The 16,797-nt window shown below is 62.9% G+C and overlaps 1 protein-coding gene across 1 annotated transcript in view; it reads right to left on the minus strand.

Annotated features, from left to right (window-relative positions):
- Window positions 1-16,797, minus strand: part of LOC121273232 (electroneutral sodium bicarbonate exchanger 1-like) — a 595,872-nt gene that overhangs the window by 136,595 nt on the left and 442,480 nt on the right. The gene's annotated exons all lie outside the window — the stretch shown is intronic.

Below are 16,797 nucleotides of genomic sequence, written 5' to 3' on the forward strand. Positions count from 1 at the left end.
TTGTACCCAGAGAGACTGGTGTGCGGCGCATGAACGGCTGCACCATACCCAGAGAGACTGGTGTGGGGCGCAGGCAGGGCTGCATTGTACCCAGAGAGATTGTTGTGGGGCGCAGGCAGGGCTGCATTGTACCCAGAGAGACTGGTGTGGGGTGCAGGCAGGGCTGCATTGTACCCAGAGAGACTGGTGTGTGGCACAGACAGGGCTGCATTGTACCCAAGGAGACTGGTGTGAGGCGCAGGCAGGGCTGCATTGTACCCAGAGAGACTGGTGTGGGGCGCAGGCAGGGCTGCATTGTACCCAGACAGACTGGTGTGGGGCGCAGACAGGGCTGAACTGTACCTGGACAGACTGGTGTGGGGCGCAGGCAGTGCTGCACTGTACCCAGAGAGACCGGTGTGGAATGCAGGCAGGGCTGAACTGTACCTGGACAGACTGGTGTGGGGCGTAGGCAGGGCTGCACCATACCCAGAGAGACTGGTGTGGGGCACAGGCAGGGCTGCATTGTACCTGGACAGACTGGTGTGGGGCGCAGGCAGGGCTGAATTGTACCCAGAGAGACTGGTGTGTGGCGCAGGCAGGGCTGAATTGTACCCAGAGAGACTGGTGTGGGGCGCAGGCAGGGCTGCACCGTACCCAGAGAGACTGGTGTGGGGCACAGACAGGGCTGCACTGTACCTGGACAGACTGGTGTGGGGCGCAGGCAGGGCTGCACCGTACGCAGAGAGACTGGTGTGGGGCGCAGGCAGTGCTGCACCGTACCCGGAGAGACTGGTGTGAGGCGCAGGCAGGGCTGCATTGCACCCAGAGAGATTGGTGTGGGGCGCAGGCAGGGCTGCACCACACCCAGAGAGACTGGTGTGAGGCGCAGGCAGGGCAGCATTTTACCCAGAGAGACTGGTGTGAGGCGCAAGCAGTGCTGCACTGTACCTGGACACACTGGTGTGGGGCGCAGGCAGGGCTGCACCGTACCCAGAGAGACTGGTGTGGGCCACAGGCAATTCTGCACTGTACCTGGACAGACTGGTGTGGGGCGCAACCAGGGCTGCACCGTACCCAGAGAGACTGGTGTGGGGCGCAGGCAGTGCTGCACTGTACCTGGACAGACTGGTGTGGGGCGCAGGCAGGGCTGCATTGTACCCAGAGAGACTATGTGGGGTACAGGCAGGGCTGCACTGTACCCAGAGCGTCTGGTGTGGTGCGCAGGCAGTCCTGCACCATACCCAGAGACACTGGTGAGGGGCACAGACAGGGCTGCACCGTACCCAGAGAGACTGGTGTGGGGCACAGGCAGTGCTGCACCGTACCCAGAGAGACTGGTGTGAGACGAAGGCAATGCTGCATCGTACCCAGAGAGACTGGTGTGAGGCGCAGGCAGGGCTGCATTGTACCCAGAAAGACTGGTGTGGGTCGCAGACAGGGCTGCACTGTACCTGGACAGACTGGTGTGAGGCGCAGGCAGGGCGGCACTGTACCTGGACAGACTGGTGTGGGGCACAGACAGGGCTGCACCGTACCTGGACAGACAGTTGTGGGGCGCAGGCAGGGCTGCACGGTACCCAGAGATACTGGTGAGGGGCGCAGGCAGGGCTGCATTGTACTTGGATGGACTGGTGTGGAGTGCAGGCAGGGATGCAGCATACCCAGAGAGACTGGTGTGGGGCACAGGCAGGGCTGCACTGTACCTGGACAGACTGGTGTGGGGTGCAGGCAGGGCTGCACCATACCCAGAGAGACTGGTGTGGGGCACAGGCAGGGCTGTATTGTACCCAGAGAGACTGTGGTGGGGCGCAGGCAGGGCTGCATTGTACCCAGAGAGACTGGTGTGGGGCGCAGGCAGGGCTGCATTGTACCCAGAGAGACTGGTGTGGGGCACAGACAGGGCTGCATTGTAACCAGAGAGACTGATGTGGGGCACAGGCAGGGCTGCAATGTACCCAGAGAGACTGGTGTGGGGCGCAGCCAGGGCTGCACTGTACTCAGAGAGACTGGTGTGAGGCGCAAGCAGTGCTGCACTGTACCTGGACACACTGGTGTGGGGCGCAGGCAGGGCTGCACCGTACCCAGAGAGACTGGTGTGGGGCACAGGAAGTGCTGCACTGTACCTGGACAGACTGGTGTGGGGCGCAGGCAGGGCTGCACTGTACCTGGACAGACTGGTGTGGGGCACAGGCAGGGCTGCATTGTACCCAGAGAGACTATGTGGGGCACAGGCAGGGCTGCACTGTACCCAGAGCGACTGGTGTGGTGCGCAGGCAGTCCTGCACCATACCCAGAGAGACTGGTGTGGGGCACAGACAGGGCTGCACCACACCCAGAGAGACTGGTGAGGGGCACAGGCAGTGCTGCACTGTACCCAGAGAGACTGGTGTGAGGCGCAGACAGGGCTGCACTGTACCCAGAGCGACTGGTGTGGTGCGCAGGCAGTCCTGCACCATACCCAGAGAGACTGGTGTGGGGCACAGACAGGGCTGCACCACACCCAGAGAGACTGGTGAGGGGCGCAGGCAGGGCTGCATTGTACCCAGAGAGTCGGGTGAGGGGCGCAGGCAGGGCTGCACTGTACCTGGACAGACTGGTGTGGGGCGCAGGCAGGGCTGCACGGTACCCAGAGAGACTGGTGTGGGGCGCAGGCAGGGTTGCATTGTACCCAGAGAGACTGGTGTGGGGCACAGACAGGGCTGCATTGTACCCAGAGAGACTGAAGTGGGGAGCAGGCAGGGCTGCACTGTACCTGGACAGACTGGTTTGGGGCGCAGGCAGGGCTGCACCATACCCAGAGAGACTGGTGTGGGGCACAGGCAGTGCTGCACTGTACCTGGACAGACTGGTGTGGGGCGCAGGCAGGGCTGCACCATACCCAGAGAGACTGGTGTGGGGCACAGACAGGGCTGCATTGTACCCAGAGAGATTAGTGTGGGGTGGAGGCAGGGCTGCACTGTACCCAGAGAGACGGGTGTGGGGCACAGACAGGGCTGCATTGTACCCAGAGAGACTGGTGAGAGGCGCATGCAGGACTGCAATGTACACAGAGAGACTGGTGTGGGGCACAGACAGGGCTGCACTGTACCTGGACAGACTGGTGTGGGGCGCAGCAGGGCTGCACCATACCCAGAGAGACTGGTTTGGGGCACAGGCAGGGCTGCACTGTACCTGAACAGACTGGTGTGGGGCGCAGGCAGGGCAGCACCATACCCAGAGAGACTGGGGTGGGGCGAAGGCAGGGCTGCATTGTATCAAGAGAGACTGTTGAGGGGCGCAGGCAGGACTGCATTGTACCCAGAGAAAATGGTGTGGGGCGCAGGCAGGGCTGCATTGTACCCAGAGTGACTGGTGTAGGGTGCAGGCAGGGCTGCATTGTACCTGGACAGACTGGTGTGGAGCGCAGGCAGGGCTGCACCGCACCCAGAAAGACTGGTATGAGGCGCAGGCAGGGCTGCATTGTACCCAGAGAGACTGGTGTGAGGCGCAGGCAGTGCTGCACCGTACCCAGAGAGACTGGTGTGAGGCGCAGGCAGCGCTGCATTGTACCCAGAGAGACTGGTGTGGGGTGCAGGCAGGGCTGCATTGTACCCAGAGAGACTGGAGTGAGGCGAAGGCAGGGCTGCATTGTACCCAGAGAGACTGGTGTGCGGCGCATGAACGCCTGCACCATACCCAGAGAGACTGGTGTGGGGCGCAGGCAGGGCTGCATTGTACCCAGAGAGACTGTTGTGGGGCGCAGGCAGGGCTGCATTGTACCCAGAGAGACTGGTGTGGGGTGCAGGCAGGGCTGCATTGCACCCAGAGAGACTGGAGTGGGGCACAGGCAGGGCTGCATTGTACCCAGAGAGACTGTTGTGGGGCGCAGGCAGAGCTGCATTGTACCTAGAGAGACTGGTGTGGGGAGCAGGCAGGGCTGCATTGTACCCAGAGAGACTGGTGTGTGGCACAGACAGGGCTGCATTGTACCCAGGGAGACTGGTGTGAGGCGCAGGTAGGGCTGCATTGTACCCAGAGAGACTGGTGTGGGGCACAGACAGGGCTGCATTGTACCTGGACAGAGTGGTGTGGGGCACAGACAGGGCTGCATTGTACGCAGAGAGACTGGTGTGGGGCACAGGCAGGTCTGCACTGTAACCAGAGAGACTGGTGTGGGGCGCAGGGAGGGCTGCAATGTACCCAGAGAGACTGGTGTGGGGCGCAGGCAGGGCTGCATTGCACCCAGAGAGACTGGAGTGAGGCGCAGGCACGGCTGCATTGTACCCAGAGAGACTGGTGTGCGGCGCATGAACGGCTGCACCATACCCAGAAAGACGGGTGTGAGGCGCAGGCAGGGCTGCATTGTACCTGGACAGACTGGTGTGGGGCACAGGCTGGGCTGCATTGTACCCAGAGAGACTGGTGTGGGGCGCAGGCAGGGCTGCACTGTACCTGGACAGACTGGTGTGGGGCACAGGCAGGGCTGCACTGTACCTGGACACACTGGTGTGGGGCGCAGGCAGGGCTGCACCGTACCCAGAGAGACTGGTGTGGGGCGCAGGCAGGGCTGCACTGTACCTGGACAGACTGGTGTGGGGCACAGGCAGGGCTGCACTGTACCTGGACACACTGGTGTGGGGTGCAGGCAGGGCTGCACCGTACCCAGAGAGACTGGTGTGGGGCGCAGGCAGGGCTGCACTGTACCTGGACAGACTGGTGTGGGGCACAGGCTGGGCTGCATTGTACACACAGAGACTGGTGTGGGGCGCAGGCAGGGCTGCATTGTACCCAGAGAGACTATGTGGGGCACAGGCAGGGCTGAACCATACCCAGAGAGACTGGTGTGGGGCACAGACAGGGCTGCACCGCACCCAGAGAGACTGGTGTGAGGCACTGACAGTGCTGCACCGTACCCAGAGAGATGGTGTGAGGCGCAGGCAGTGCTGCACCGTACCCAGAGAGACTGGTGAGAGGCGCAGGCAGGGCTGCATTGTACCCAGATAGACTGGAGTGAGGCGCAGGCAGGGCTGCATTTTACCCAGAGAGATTGGTGTGGGGCGCATGAAGGGCTGCACCGTACCCAGAGAGACTGGTGTGGGGCGCAAGCAGCGCTGCACTGTACCCAGAGAAACTGGTGTGGGGCGCAGGCAGGGCTGCATTGTACCCAGAGAGACTGGTGTGGGGCGCAGGCAGGGAAGCACCGTAACCAGAGAGACTGGTGTGGGGCGCAGGCAGCGCTGAACTGTACCTGGACAGACTGGTGTGGGGCGCAGGCAGTGCTGCACTGTACCCAGAGAGACTGGCGTGGAGCGCAAGCAGCGCTGATCTGTACCTGGACAGACTGGTGTGGGGCGTAGGCAGGGCTGCACCATACCCAGAGAGACTGGTGTGGGGCACAGGCAGGGCTGCAATGTACCTGGACAGACTGGTGTGAGGCGCAGGCAGGGCTGCACCATATCCAGAGAGACTGGTGTGGGGCACAGGCAGGGCTGCATTGTACCCAGAGAGAATGTTGTGGGGCGCAGGCAGGGCTGCACTGTACCCAGAGAGACTGGTGTGGGGCGCAGGCAGGGCTGCACCATACCCAGAGAGACTGGTGTGGGGCACAGACAGGGCTGCATTGTACCCAGAGAGATTAGTGTGGGGTAGAGGCAGGGGCTGCACTGTACCCAGAGAGACGGGTGTGGGGCACAGACAGGGCTGCATTGTACCCAGAGAGACGGGTGAGAGGCGCATGCAGGACTGCAATGTACACAGAGAGACTGGCGTGAGGTGCAGGCATGGCTGCATTGTACCCAGAGAGACTGGTGTGGGGCGCAGGCAGGGCAGCACCATACCCAGAGAGACTGGTGTGGGGCACAGAAAGGGCTGCACTGTACCTGGACAGACTGGTGTGGGGCGCAGGCAGGGCTGCATTGTACCCAGAGAGACTGGTGTGGGGCGCAGGCAGGGCTGCACTGTACCCAGAGAGACTGGTTTGGGGAACAGGCAGGGCTGCACTGTACCTGGACAGACTGGTGTGGGGCGCAGCAGGGCTGCAGCATACCCAGAGAGACTGGTTTGGGGCACAGGCAGGGCTGCACTGTACCTGAACAGACTGGTGTGGGGCGCAGGCAGGGCAGCACCATACCCAGAGAGACTGGGGTGGGGCGAAGGCAGGGCTGCATTGTATCAAGGGAGACTGTTGAGGGGCGCAGGCAGGACTGCATTGTACCCAGAGAAAATGGTGTGGGGCGCAGGCAGGGCTGCATTGTACCCAGAGAGACTGGTGTGGGGCGCAGGCAGGGCAGCATTGTACCCAGAGAGACTGGTGTAGGGTGCAGGCAGGGCTGCATTGTACCTGGACAGACTGGTGTGGAGCGCAGGCAGGGCAGCACCATACCCAGAGAGACTGGGGTGGGGCGAAGGCAGGGCTGCATTGTATCAAGGGAGACTGTTGAGGGGCGCAGGCAGGACTGCATTGTACCAGAGAAAATGGTGTGGGGCGCAGGCAGGGCTGCATTGTACTCAGAGTGACTGGTGTGGGGCGCAGGCAGGCAGCATTGTACCCAGAGAGACTGGTGTAGGGTGCAGGCAGGGCTGCATTGTACCTGGACAGACTGGTGTGGAGCGCAGGCAGGGCTGCACCGCACCCAGAAAGACTGTATGAGGCGCAGGCAGGGCTGCATGTACCCAGAGAGACTGGTGTGAGGCGCAGGCAGTGCTGCACCGTACCCAGAGAGACTGGTGTGAGGCGCAGGCAGGGCTGCATTGTACCCAGAGAGACTGGTGTGGGGCACAGGCAGGGCTGCATTGTACCCAGAGAGACTGGTGTGGGGCGCAGGCAGGGCTGCACTGTACCCAGAGAGACTGGTGTGGGGCGCAGGCAGGGCTGCACCTTACCCAGAGAGACTGGTGTGGGGCGCAGGCAGGGCTGCATTGTACCCAGAGAGACTGGTGTGGGGCGCAGGCAGGGCTGCATTGTACCCAGAGAGACTGGTGTGGGGCGCAGGCAGGGCTGCATTGTACCCAGAGAGACTGGTGTGGGGCGCAGGCAGGGCTGCATTGTACCCAGAGAGACTGGTGTGGGGCGCAGGCAGGGCTGCATTGTACCCAGAGAGACTGGTGTGGGGCGCAGGCAGGGCTGCACTGTACCCAGAGAGACTGGTGTGGGCACAGGCAGGGCTGCATTGTACCAGGAGACTGGTGTGGGGCGCAGGCAGGGCTGCATTGTACCCAGAGAGACTGGTGTGGGGCGCAGGCAGGGCTGCATTGTACCCAGACAGACTGGTGTGGGGCACAGGCAGGGCTGCATTGTACCCAGAGAGACTGGTGTGGGGCACAGGCAGGGCTGCACTGTACCCAGAGAGACTGGTGTGGGGCGCAGGCAGGGCTGCAATGTACCCAGAGAGACTGGTGTGGGGCGCAGGCAGGGCTGCATTGTACCCAGAGAGACTGGTGTGGGGCGCAGGCAGGGCTGCATTGTACCCAGAGAGACTGGTGTGGGGCGCAGGCAGGGCTGCACCATACCCAGAGAGACTGGTGTGTGGGCGCAGGCAGGGCTGCATTGTACCTGGACAGACTGGTGTGGGGCGCAGGCAGGGCTGCATTGTACCCAGAGAGACTGGTGTGGGGCGCAGGCAGGGCTGCACTGTACCCAGACAGACTGGTGTGGGGCGCAGGCAGGGCTGCACTGTACCCAGAGAGACTGGTGTGGGGCGCAGGCAGGGCTGCACCGTACCCAGAGAGACTGGTGTGGGGCGCAGGCAGGGCTGCACTGTACCTGGAGAGACTGGTGTGGGGCGCAGGCAGGGCTGCATTGTACCCAGAGACTGGTGTGGGGCGCAGGCAGGGCTGCATTGTACCCAGAGAGACTGGTGTGGGGCACAGGCAGGGCTGCATTGTACCCAGAGAGACTGGTGTGGGGCACAGGCAGGGCTGCATTGTACCCAGAGAGACTGGTGTGGGGCACAGGCAGGGCTGCACTGTACCCAGAGAGACTGGTGTGGGGCGCAGGCAGGGCTGCACCGTACCCAGAGAGACTGGTGTGGGGCGCAGGCAGGGCTGCATTGTACCAGAGAGACTGGTGTGGGGCGCAGGCAGGGCTGCATTGTACCCAGAGAGACTGGTGTGGGGCGCAGGCAGGGCTGCACCGTACCCAGAGAGACTGGTGTGGGGCGCAGGCAGGGCTGCACTGTACCCAGAGAGACTGGTGTGGGGCGCAGGCAGGGCTGCATTGTACCCAGAGAGACTGGTGTGGGGCGCAGGCAGGGCTGCACCGTACCCAGAGAGACTGGTGTGGGGCGCAGGCAGGGCTGCACTGTACCCAGACAGACTGGTGTGGGGCGCAGGCAGGGCTGCACTGTACCCAGAGAGACTGGTGTGGGGCGCAGGCAGGGCTGCACTGTACCCAGAGAGACTGGTGTGGGGCGCAGGCAGGGCTGCATTGTACCCAGAGAGACTGGTGTGGGGCGCAGGCAGGGCTGCATTGTACCCAGAGAGACTGGTGTGGGGCGCAGGCAGGGCTGCACTGTACCCAGAGAGACTGGTGTGGGGCGCAGGCAGGGCTGCACTGTACCCAGAGAGACTGGTGTGGGGCGCAGGCAGGGCTGCATTGTACCCAGAGAGACTGGTGTGGGGCGGAGGCAGGGCTGCATTGTACCCAGAGAGACTGGTGTGAGGCGCAGGCAGGGCTGCATTGTTACCCAGATGAGACTGGTTGTGCGGCGCATGAACGGCTGCACCATAACCCAGAGAGACTGGTGTGTGGGGCGCAGGCAGGGCTGCATTGTACCCCAGAGAGATTGTGTGGGGCGCAGGCAGGGCTGCATTGTACCCAGAGAGACTGGTGTGGGGTGCAGGCAGGGCTGCATTGTACCCAGGGAGACTGGTGTGTGGCACAGACAGGGCTGCATTGTACCCAAGGAGACCTGGTGTGAGGTGCAGGCAGGGCTGCATTGTACCCAGAGAGACTGGTGTGGGGCACAGACAGGGCTGCATTGTACCTGGCAGAGTGGTGTGAGGCACAGACAGGGCTGCATTGTACCCAGAGAGACTGGTGTGGGCGCAGGCAGGCAGCACCGTACCCAGAGAGACTGGTGTGGGGCGCAGGCAGGGCTGCATTGTACCCAGACAGAATGGTGTGGGCGCAGACAGGGCTGCATTGTACCCAGAGAGACTGGTGTGGGGCGCAGGCAGGGCTGCACTGTACCCAGAGAGACTGGTGTGGGGCGCAGGCAGGGCTGCACACAGACTGGTGTGGGGCGCAGGCAGGGCTGCACCCAGAGAGACTGGTGTGGGGCACAGGCAGGGCTGCATTGTACCCAGAGAGACTGGTGTGGGGCGCAGGCAGGGCTGCATTGTACCCAGAGAGACTGGTGTGGGGCGCAGGCAGGGCTGCATTGTACCTGGACAGACTGGTGTGGGGCGCAGGCAGGGCTGCACTGTACCCAGAGAGACTGGTGTGGGGCGCAGGCAGGGCTGCACTGTACCCAGAGAGACTGGTGTGGGGCGCAGGCAGGGCTGCATTGTAACCAGAGAGACTGGTGTGGGGCGCAGGCAGGGCTGCACCGTACCCAGAGAGACTGGTGTGGGGCGCAGGCAGGGCTGCATTGTACCCAGAGAGACTGGTGTGGGGCGCAGGCAGGGCTGCACTGTACCCAGAGAGACTGGTGTGAGGCGCAAGCAGTGCTGCACTGTACCTGGACACACTGTTGTGGGGCACAGGCAGGGCTGCACCGTACCCAGAGAGACTGGTGTGGGGCACAGGCAGTGCTGCACTGTACCTGGACATACTGGTGTGGGGCGCAGCCAGGGCGGCACCGTACCCAGAGAGACTGGTGTGGGGCGCAGGCAGTGCTGCACTGTACCTGGACAGACTGGTGTGGGGCGCAGGCAGTGCTGCACTGTACCTGGACAGACTGGTGTGGTGCGCAGGCAGTCCTGCACCATACCCAGAGAGACTGGTGAGGGACACAGACAGGGCTGCACCGTACCCAGAGAGACTAGAGTGGGGCACAGGCAGTGCTGCACCGTACCCAAAGAGACTGGTGTGAGGCGCAGGCAATGCTGCACCGTACCCAGAGAGACTGGTGTGAGGCGCAGGCAGGGGTGCATTGTACTTGGACGGACTGGTGTGGAGCGCACGCAGGGCTGCACCATACCCAGATAGACTGGTGTGGAGGAGCAGGAAGGGCTGCATTGTACCCAGAGAGTCTGGTGAGGGGCGCAGGCAGGGCTGCATTGTACCCAGAAAGACTGGTGTGGGGCGCAGACAGGGCTCCACTGTACCTGGACAGACTGGTGTGGGGCGCAGGCAGGGCTGCACTGTACCCAGAGAGACTGGTGTGAGGCGCAGGCAGTGCTGCACCGTACACAGAGAGACTGGTGTGAGGCGCAGGAAGGGCTGCATTGTACCCAGAGAGTCTGGTGAGGGGCGCAGGCAGGGCTGCATTGTACCCAGACAGACTGGTGTGGGGCGCAGACAGGGCTGAACTGTACCTGGACAGACTGGTGTGGGGCGCAGGCAGTGCTGCACTGTACCCAGAGAGACCGGTGTGGAATGCAGGCAGGGCTGAACTGTACCTGGACAGACTGGTGTGGGGCGTAGGCAGGGCTGCACCATACCCAGAGAGACTGGTGTGGGGCACAGGCAGGGCTGCATTGTACCTGGACAGACTGGTGTGGGGCGCAGGCAGGGCTGAATTGTACCCAGAGAGACTGGTGTGTGGCGCAGGCAGGGCTGAATTGTACCCAGAGAGACTGGTGTGGGGCGCAGGCAGGGCTGCACCGTACCCAGAGAGACTGGTGTGGGGCACAGGCAGGGCTGCACTGTACCTGGACAGACTGGTGTGGGGCGCAGGCAGGGCTGCACCGTACGCAGAGAGACTGGTGTGGGGCGCAGGCAGTGCTGCACCGTACCCGGAGAGACTGGTGTGAGGCGCAGGCAGGGCTGCATTGCACCCAGAGAGATTGGTGTGGGGCGCAGGCAGGGCTGCACCACACCCAGAGAGACTGGTGTGTGGCGCAGGCAGGGCAGCATTTTACCCAGAGAGACTGGTGTGAGGCGCAAGCAGTGCTGCACTGTACCTGGACACACTGGTGTGGGGCGCAGGCAGGGCTGCACCGTACCCAGAGAGACTGGTGTGGGCCACAGGCAATTCTGCACTGTACCTGGACAGACTGGTGTGGGGCGCAACCAGGGCTGCACCGTACCCAGAGAGACTGGTGTGGGGCGCAGGCAGTGCTGCACTGTACCTGGAGAGACTGGTGTGGGGCGCAGGCAGGGCTGCATTGTACCCAGAGAGACTATGTGGGGTACAGGCAGGGCTGCACTGTACCCAGAGCGTCTGGTGTGGTGCGCAGGCAGTCCTGCACCATACCCAGAGACACTGGTGAGGGGCACAGACAGGGCTGCACCGTACCCAGAGAGACTGGTGTGGGGCACAGGCAGTGCTGCACCGTACCCAGAGAGACTGGTGTGAGACGAAGGCAATGCTGCATCGTACCCAGAGAGACTGGTGTGAGGCGCAGGCAGGGCTGCATTGTACCCAGAAAGACTGGTGTGGGTCGCAGACAGGGCTGCACTGTACCTGGACAGACTGGTGTGAGGCGCAGGCAGGGCGGCACTGTACCTGGACAGACTGGTGTGGGGCACAGACAGGGCTGCACCGTACCTGGACAGACAGTTGTGGGGCGCAGGCAGGGCTGCACGGTACCCAGAGATACTGGTGAGGGGCGCAGGCAGGGCTGCATTGTACTTGGATGGACTGGTGTGGAGTGCAGGCAGGGATGCAGCATACCCAGAGAGACTGGTGTGGGGCACAGGCAGGGCTGCACTGTACCTGGACAGACTGGTGTGGGGTGCAGGCAGGGCTGCACCATACCCAGAGAGACTGGTGTGGGGCACAGGCAGGGCTGTATTGTACCCAGAGAGACTGTGGTGGGGCGCAGGCAGGGCTGCATTGTACCCAGAGAGACTGGTGTGGGGCGCAGGCAGGGCTGCATTGTACCCAGAGAGACTGGTGTGGGGCACAGACAGGGCTGCATTGTAACCAGAGAGACTGATGTGGGGCACAGGCAGGGCTGCAATGTACCCAGAGAGACTGGTGTGGGGCGCAGCCAGGGCTGCACTGTACTCAGAGAGACTGGTGTGAGGCGCAAGCAGTGCTGCACTGTACCTGGACACACTGGTGTGGGGCGCAGGCAGGGCTGCACCGTACCCAGAGAGACTGGTGTGGGGCACAGGAAGTGCTGCACTGTACCTGGACAGACTGGTGTGGGGCGCAGGCAGGGCTGCACTGTACCTGGACAGACTGGTGTGGGGCACAGGCAGGGCTGCATTGTACCCAGAGAGACTATGTGGGGCACAGGCAGGGCTGCACTGTACCCAGAGCGACTGGTGTGGTGCGCAGGCAGTCCTGCACCATACCCAGAGAGACTGGTGTGGGGCACAGACAGGGCTGCACCACACCCAGAGAGACTGGTGAGGGGCACAGGCAGTGCTGCACTGTACCCAGAGAGACTGGTGTGAGGCGCAGACAGGGCTGCACTGTACCCAGAGCGACTGGTGTGGTGCGCAGGCAGTCCTGCACCATACCCAGAGAGACTGGTGTGGGGCACAGACAGGGCTGCACCACACCCAGAGAGACTGGTGAGGGGCGCAGGCAGGGCTGCATTGTACCCAGAGAGTCGGGTGAGGGGCGCAGGCAGGGCTGCACTGTACCTGGACAGACTGGTGTGGGGCGCAGGCAGGGCTGCACGGTACCCAGAGAGACTGGTGTGGGGCGCAGGCAGGGTTGCATTGTACCCAGAGAGACTGGTGTGGGGCACAGACAGGGCTGCATTGTACCCAGAGAGACTGAAGTGGGGAGCAGGCAGGGCTGCACTGTACCTGGACAGACTGGTTTGGGGCGCAGGCAGGGCTGCACCATACCCAGAGAGACTGGTGTGGGGCACAGGCAGTGCTGCACTGTACCTGGACAGACTGGTGTGGGGCGCAGGCAGGGCTGCACCATACCCAGAGAGACTGGTGTGGGGCACAGACAGGGCTGCATTGTACCCAGAGAGATTAGTGTGGGGTGGAGGCAGGGCTGCACTGTACCCAGAGAGACGGGTGTGGGGCACAGACAGGGCTGCATTGTACCCAGAGAGACTGGTGAGAGGCGCATGCAGGACTGCAATGTACACAGAGAGACTGGTGTGGGGCACAGACAGGGCTGCACTGTACCTGGACAGACTGGTGTGGGGCGCAGCAGGGCTGCACCATACCCAGAGAGACTGGTTTGGGGCACAGGCAGGGCTGCACTGTACCTGAACAGACTGGTGTGGGGCGCAGGCAGGGCAGCACCATACCCAGAGAGACTGGGGTGGGGCGAAGGCAGGGCTGCATTGTATCAAGAGAGACTGTTGAGGGGCGCAGGCAGGACTGCATTGTACCCAGAGAAAATGGTGTGGGGCGCAGGCAGGGCTGCATTGTACCCAGAGTGACTGGTGTAGGGTGCAGGCAGGGCTGCATTGTACCTGGACAGACTGGTGTGGAGCGCAGGCAGGGCTGCACCGCACCCAGAAAGACTGGTATGAGGCGCAGGCAGGGCTGCATTGTACCCAGAGAGACTGGTGTGAGGCGCAGGCAGTGCTGCACCGTACCCAGAGAGACTGGTGTGAGGCGCAGGCAGCGCTGCATTGTACCCAGAGAGACTGGTGTGGGGTGCAGGCAGGGCTGCATTGTACCCAGAGAGACTGGAGTGAGGCGAAGGCAGGGCTGCATTGTACCCAGAGAGACTGGTGTGCGGCGCATGAACGCCTGCACCATACCCAGAGAGACTGGTGTGGGGCGCAGGCAGGGCTGCATTGTACCCAGAGAGACTGTTGTGGGGCGCAGGCAGGGCTGCATTGTACCCAGAGAGACTGGTGTGGGGTGCAGGCAGGGCTGCATTGCACCCAGAGAGACTGGAGTGGGGCACAGGCAGGGCTGCATTGTACCCAGAGAGACTGTTGTGGGGCGCAGGCAGAGCTGCATTGTACCTAGAGAGACTGGTGTGGGGAGCAGGCAGGGCTGCATTGTACCCAGAGAGACTGGTGTGTGGCACAGACAGGGCTGCATTGTACCCAGGGAGACTGGTGTGAGGCGCAGGTAGGGCTGCATTGTACCCAGAGAGACTGGTGTGGGGCACAGACAGGGCTGCATTGTACCTGGACAGAGTGGTGTGGGGCACAGACAGGGCTGCATTGTACGCAGAGAGACTGGTGTGGGGCACAGGCAGGTCTGCACTGTAACCAGAGAGACTGGTGTGGGGCGCAGGGAGGGCTGCAATGTACCCAGAGAGACTGGTGTGGGGCGCAGGCAGGGCTGCATTGCACCCAGAGAGACTGGAGTGAGGCGCAGGCACGGCTGCATTGTACCCAGAGAGACTGGTGTGCGGCGCATGAACGGCTGCACCATACCCAGAAAGACGGGTGTGAGGCGCAGGCAGGGCTGCATTGTACCTGGACAGACTGGTGTGGGGCACAGGCTGGGCTGCATTGTACCCAGAGAGACTGGTGTGGGGCGCAGGCAGGGCTGCACTGTACCTGGACAGACTGGTGTGGGGCACAGGCAGGGCTGCACTGTACCTGGACACACTGGTGTGGGGCGCAGGCAGGGCTGCACCGTACCCAGAGAGACTGGTGTGGGGCGCAGGCAGGGCTGCACTGTACCTGGACAGACTGGTGTGGGGCACAGGCAGGGCTGCACTGTACCTGGACACACTGGTGTGGGGTGCAGGCAGGGCTGCACCGTACCCAGAGAGACTGGTGTGGGGCGCAGGCAGGGCTGCACTGTACCTGGACAGACTGGTGTGGGGCACAGGCTGGGCTGCATTGTACACACAGAGACTGGTGTGGGGCGCAGGCAGGGCTGCATTGTACCCAGAGAGACTATGTGGGGCACAGGCAGGGCTGAACCATACCCAGAGAGACTGGTGTGGGGCACAGACAGGGCTGCACCGCACCCAGAGAGACTGGTGTGAGGCACTGACAGTGCTGCACCGTACCCAGAGAGATTGGTGTGAGGCGCAGGCAGTGCTGCACCGTACCCAGAGAGACTGGTGAGAGGCGCAGGCAGGGCTGCATTGTACCCAGATAGACTGGAGTGAGGCGCAGGCAGGGCTGCATTTTACCCAGAGAGATTGGTGTGGGGCGCATGAAGGGCTGCACCGTACCCAGAGAGACTGGTGTGGGGCGCAAGCAGCGCTGCACTGTACCCAGAGAAACTGGTGTGGGGCGCAGGCAGGGCTGCATTGTACCCAGAGAGACTGGTGTGGGGCGCAGGCAGGGAAGCACCGTAACCAGAGAGACTGGTGTGGGGCGCAGGCAGCGCTGAACTGTACCTGGACAGACTGGTGTGGGGCGCAGGCAGTGCTGCACTGTACCCAGAGAGACTGGCGTGGAGCGCAAGCAGCGCTGATCTGTACCTGGACAGACTGGTGTGGGGCGTAGGCAGGGCTGCACCATACCCAGAGAGACTGGTGTGGGGCACAGGCAGGGCTGCAATGTACCTGGACAGACTGGTGTGAGGCGCAGGCAGGGCTGCACCATATCCAGAGAGACTGGTGTGGGGCACAGGCAGGGCTGCATTGTACCCAGAGAGAATGTTGTGGGGCGCAGGCAGGGCTGCACTGTACCCAGAGAGACTGGTGTGGGGCGCAGGCAGGGCTGCACCATACCCAGAGAGACTGGTGTGGGGCACAGACAGGGCTGCATTGTACCCAGAGAGATTAGTGTGGGGTAGAGGCAGGGCTGCACTGTACCCAGAGAGACGGGTGTGGGGCACAGACAGGGCTGCATTGTACCCAGAGAGACGGGTGAGAGGCGCATGCAGGACTGCAATGTACACAGAGAGACTGGCGTGAGGTGCAGGCATGGCTGCATTGTACCCAGAGAGACTGGTGTGGGGCGCAGGCAGGGCAGCACCATACCCAGAGAGACTGGTGTGGGGCACAGAAAGGGCTGCACTGTACCTGGACAGACTGGTGTGGGGCGCAGGCAGGGCTGCATTGTACCCAGAGAGACTGGTGTGGGGCGCAGGCAGGGCTGCACTGTACCCAGAGAGACTGGTTTGGGGAACAGGCAGGGCTGCACTGTACCTGGACAGACTGGTGTGGGGCGCAGCAGGGCTGCAGCATACCCAGAGAGACTGGTTTGGGGCACAGGCAGGGCTGCACTGTACCTGAACAGACTGGTGTGGGGCGCAGGCAGGGCAGCACCATACCCAGAGAGACTGGGGTGGGGCGAAGGCAGGGCTGCATTGTATCAAGGGAGACTGTTGAGGGGCGCAGGCAGGACTGCATTGTACCCAGAGAAAATGGTGTGGGGCGCAGGCAGGGCTGCATTGTACCCAGAGTGACTGGTGTGGGGCGCAGGCAGGGCAGCATTGTACCCAGAGAGACTGGTGTAGGGTGCAGGCAGGGCTGCATTGTACCTGGACAGACTGGTGTGGAGCGCAGGCAGGGCAGCACCATACCCAGAGAGACTGGGGTGGGGCGAAGGCAGGGCTGCATTGTATCAAGGGAGACTGTTGAGGGGCGCAGGCAGGACTGCATTGTACCCAGAGAAAATGGTGTGGGGCGCAGGCAGGGCTGCATTGTACTCAGAGTGACTGGTGTGGGGCGCAGGCAGGGCAGCATTGTACCCAGAGAGACTGGTGTAGGGTGCAGGCAGGGCTGCATTGTACCTGGACAGACTGGTGTGGAGCGCAGGCAGGGCTGCACCGCACCCAGAAAGACTGGTATGAGGCGCAGGCAGGGCTGCATTGTACCCAGAGAGACTGGTGTGAGGCGCAGGCAGGGCTGCACCGTACCCAGAGAGACTGGTGTGGGG

Source organism: Carcharodon carcharias, chromosome X, assembly GCF_017639515.1.
Source record: "Carcharodon carcharias isolate sCarCar2 chromosome X, sCarCar2.pri, whole genome shotgun sequence".
Taxonomy (NCBI): domain Eukaryota; kingdom Metazoa; phylum Chordata; class Chondrichthyes; order Lamniformes; family Lamnidae; genus Carcharodon; species Carcharodon carcharias.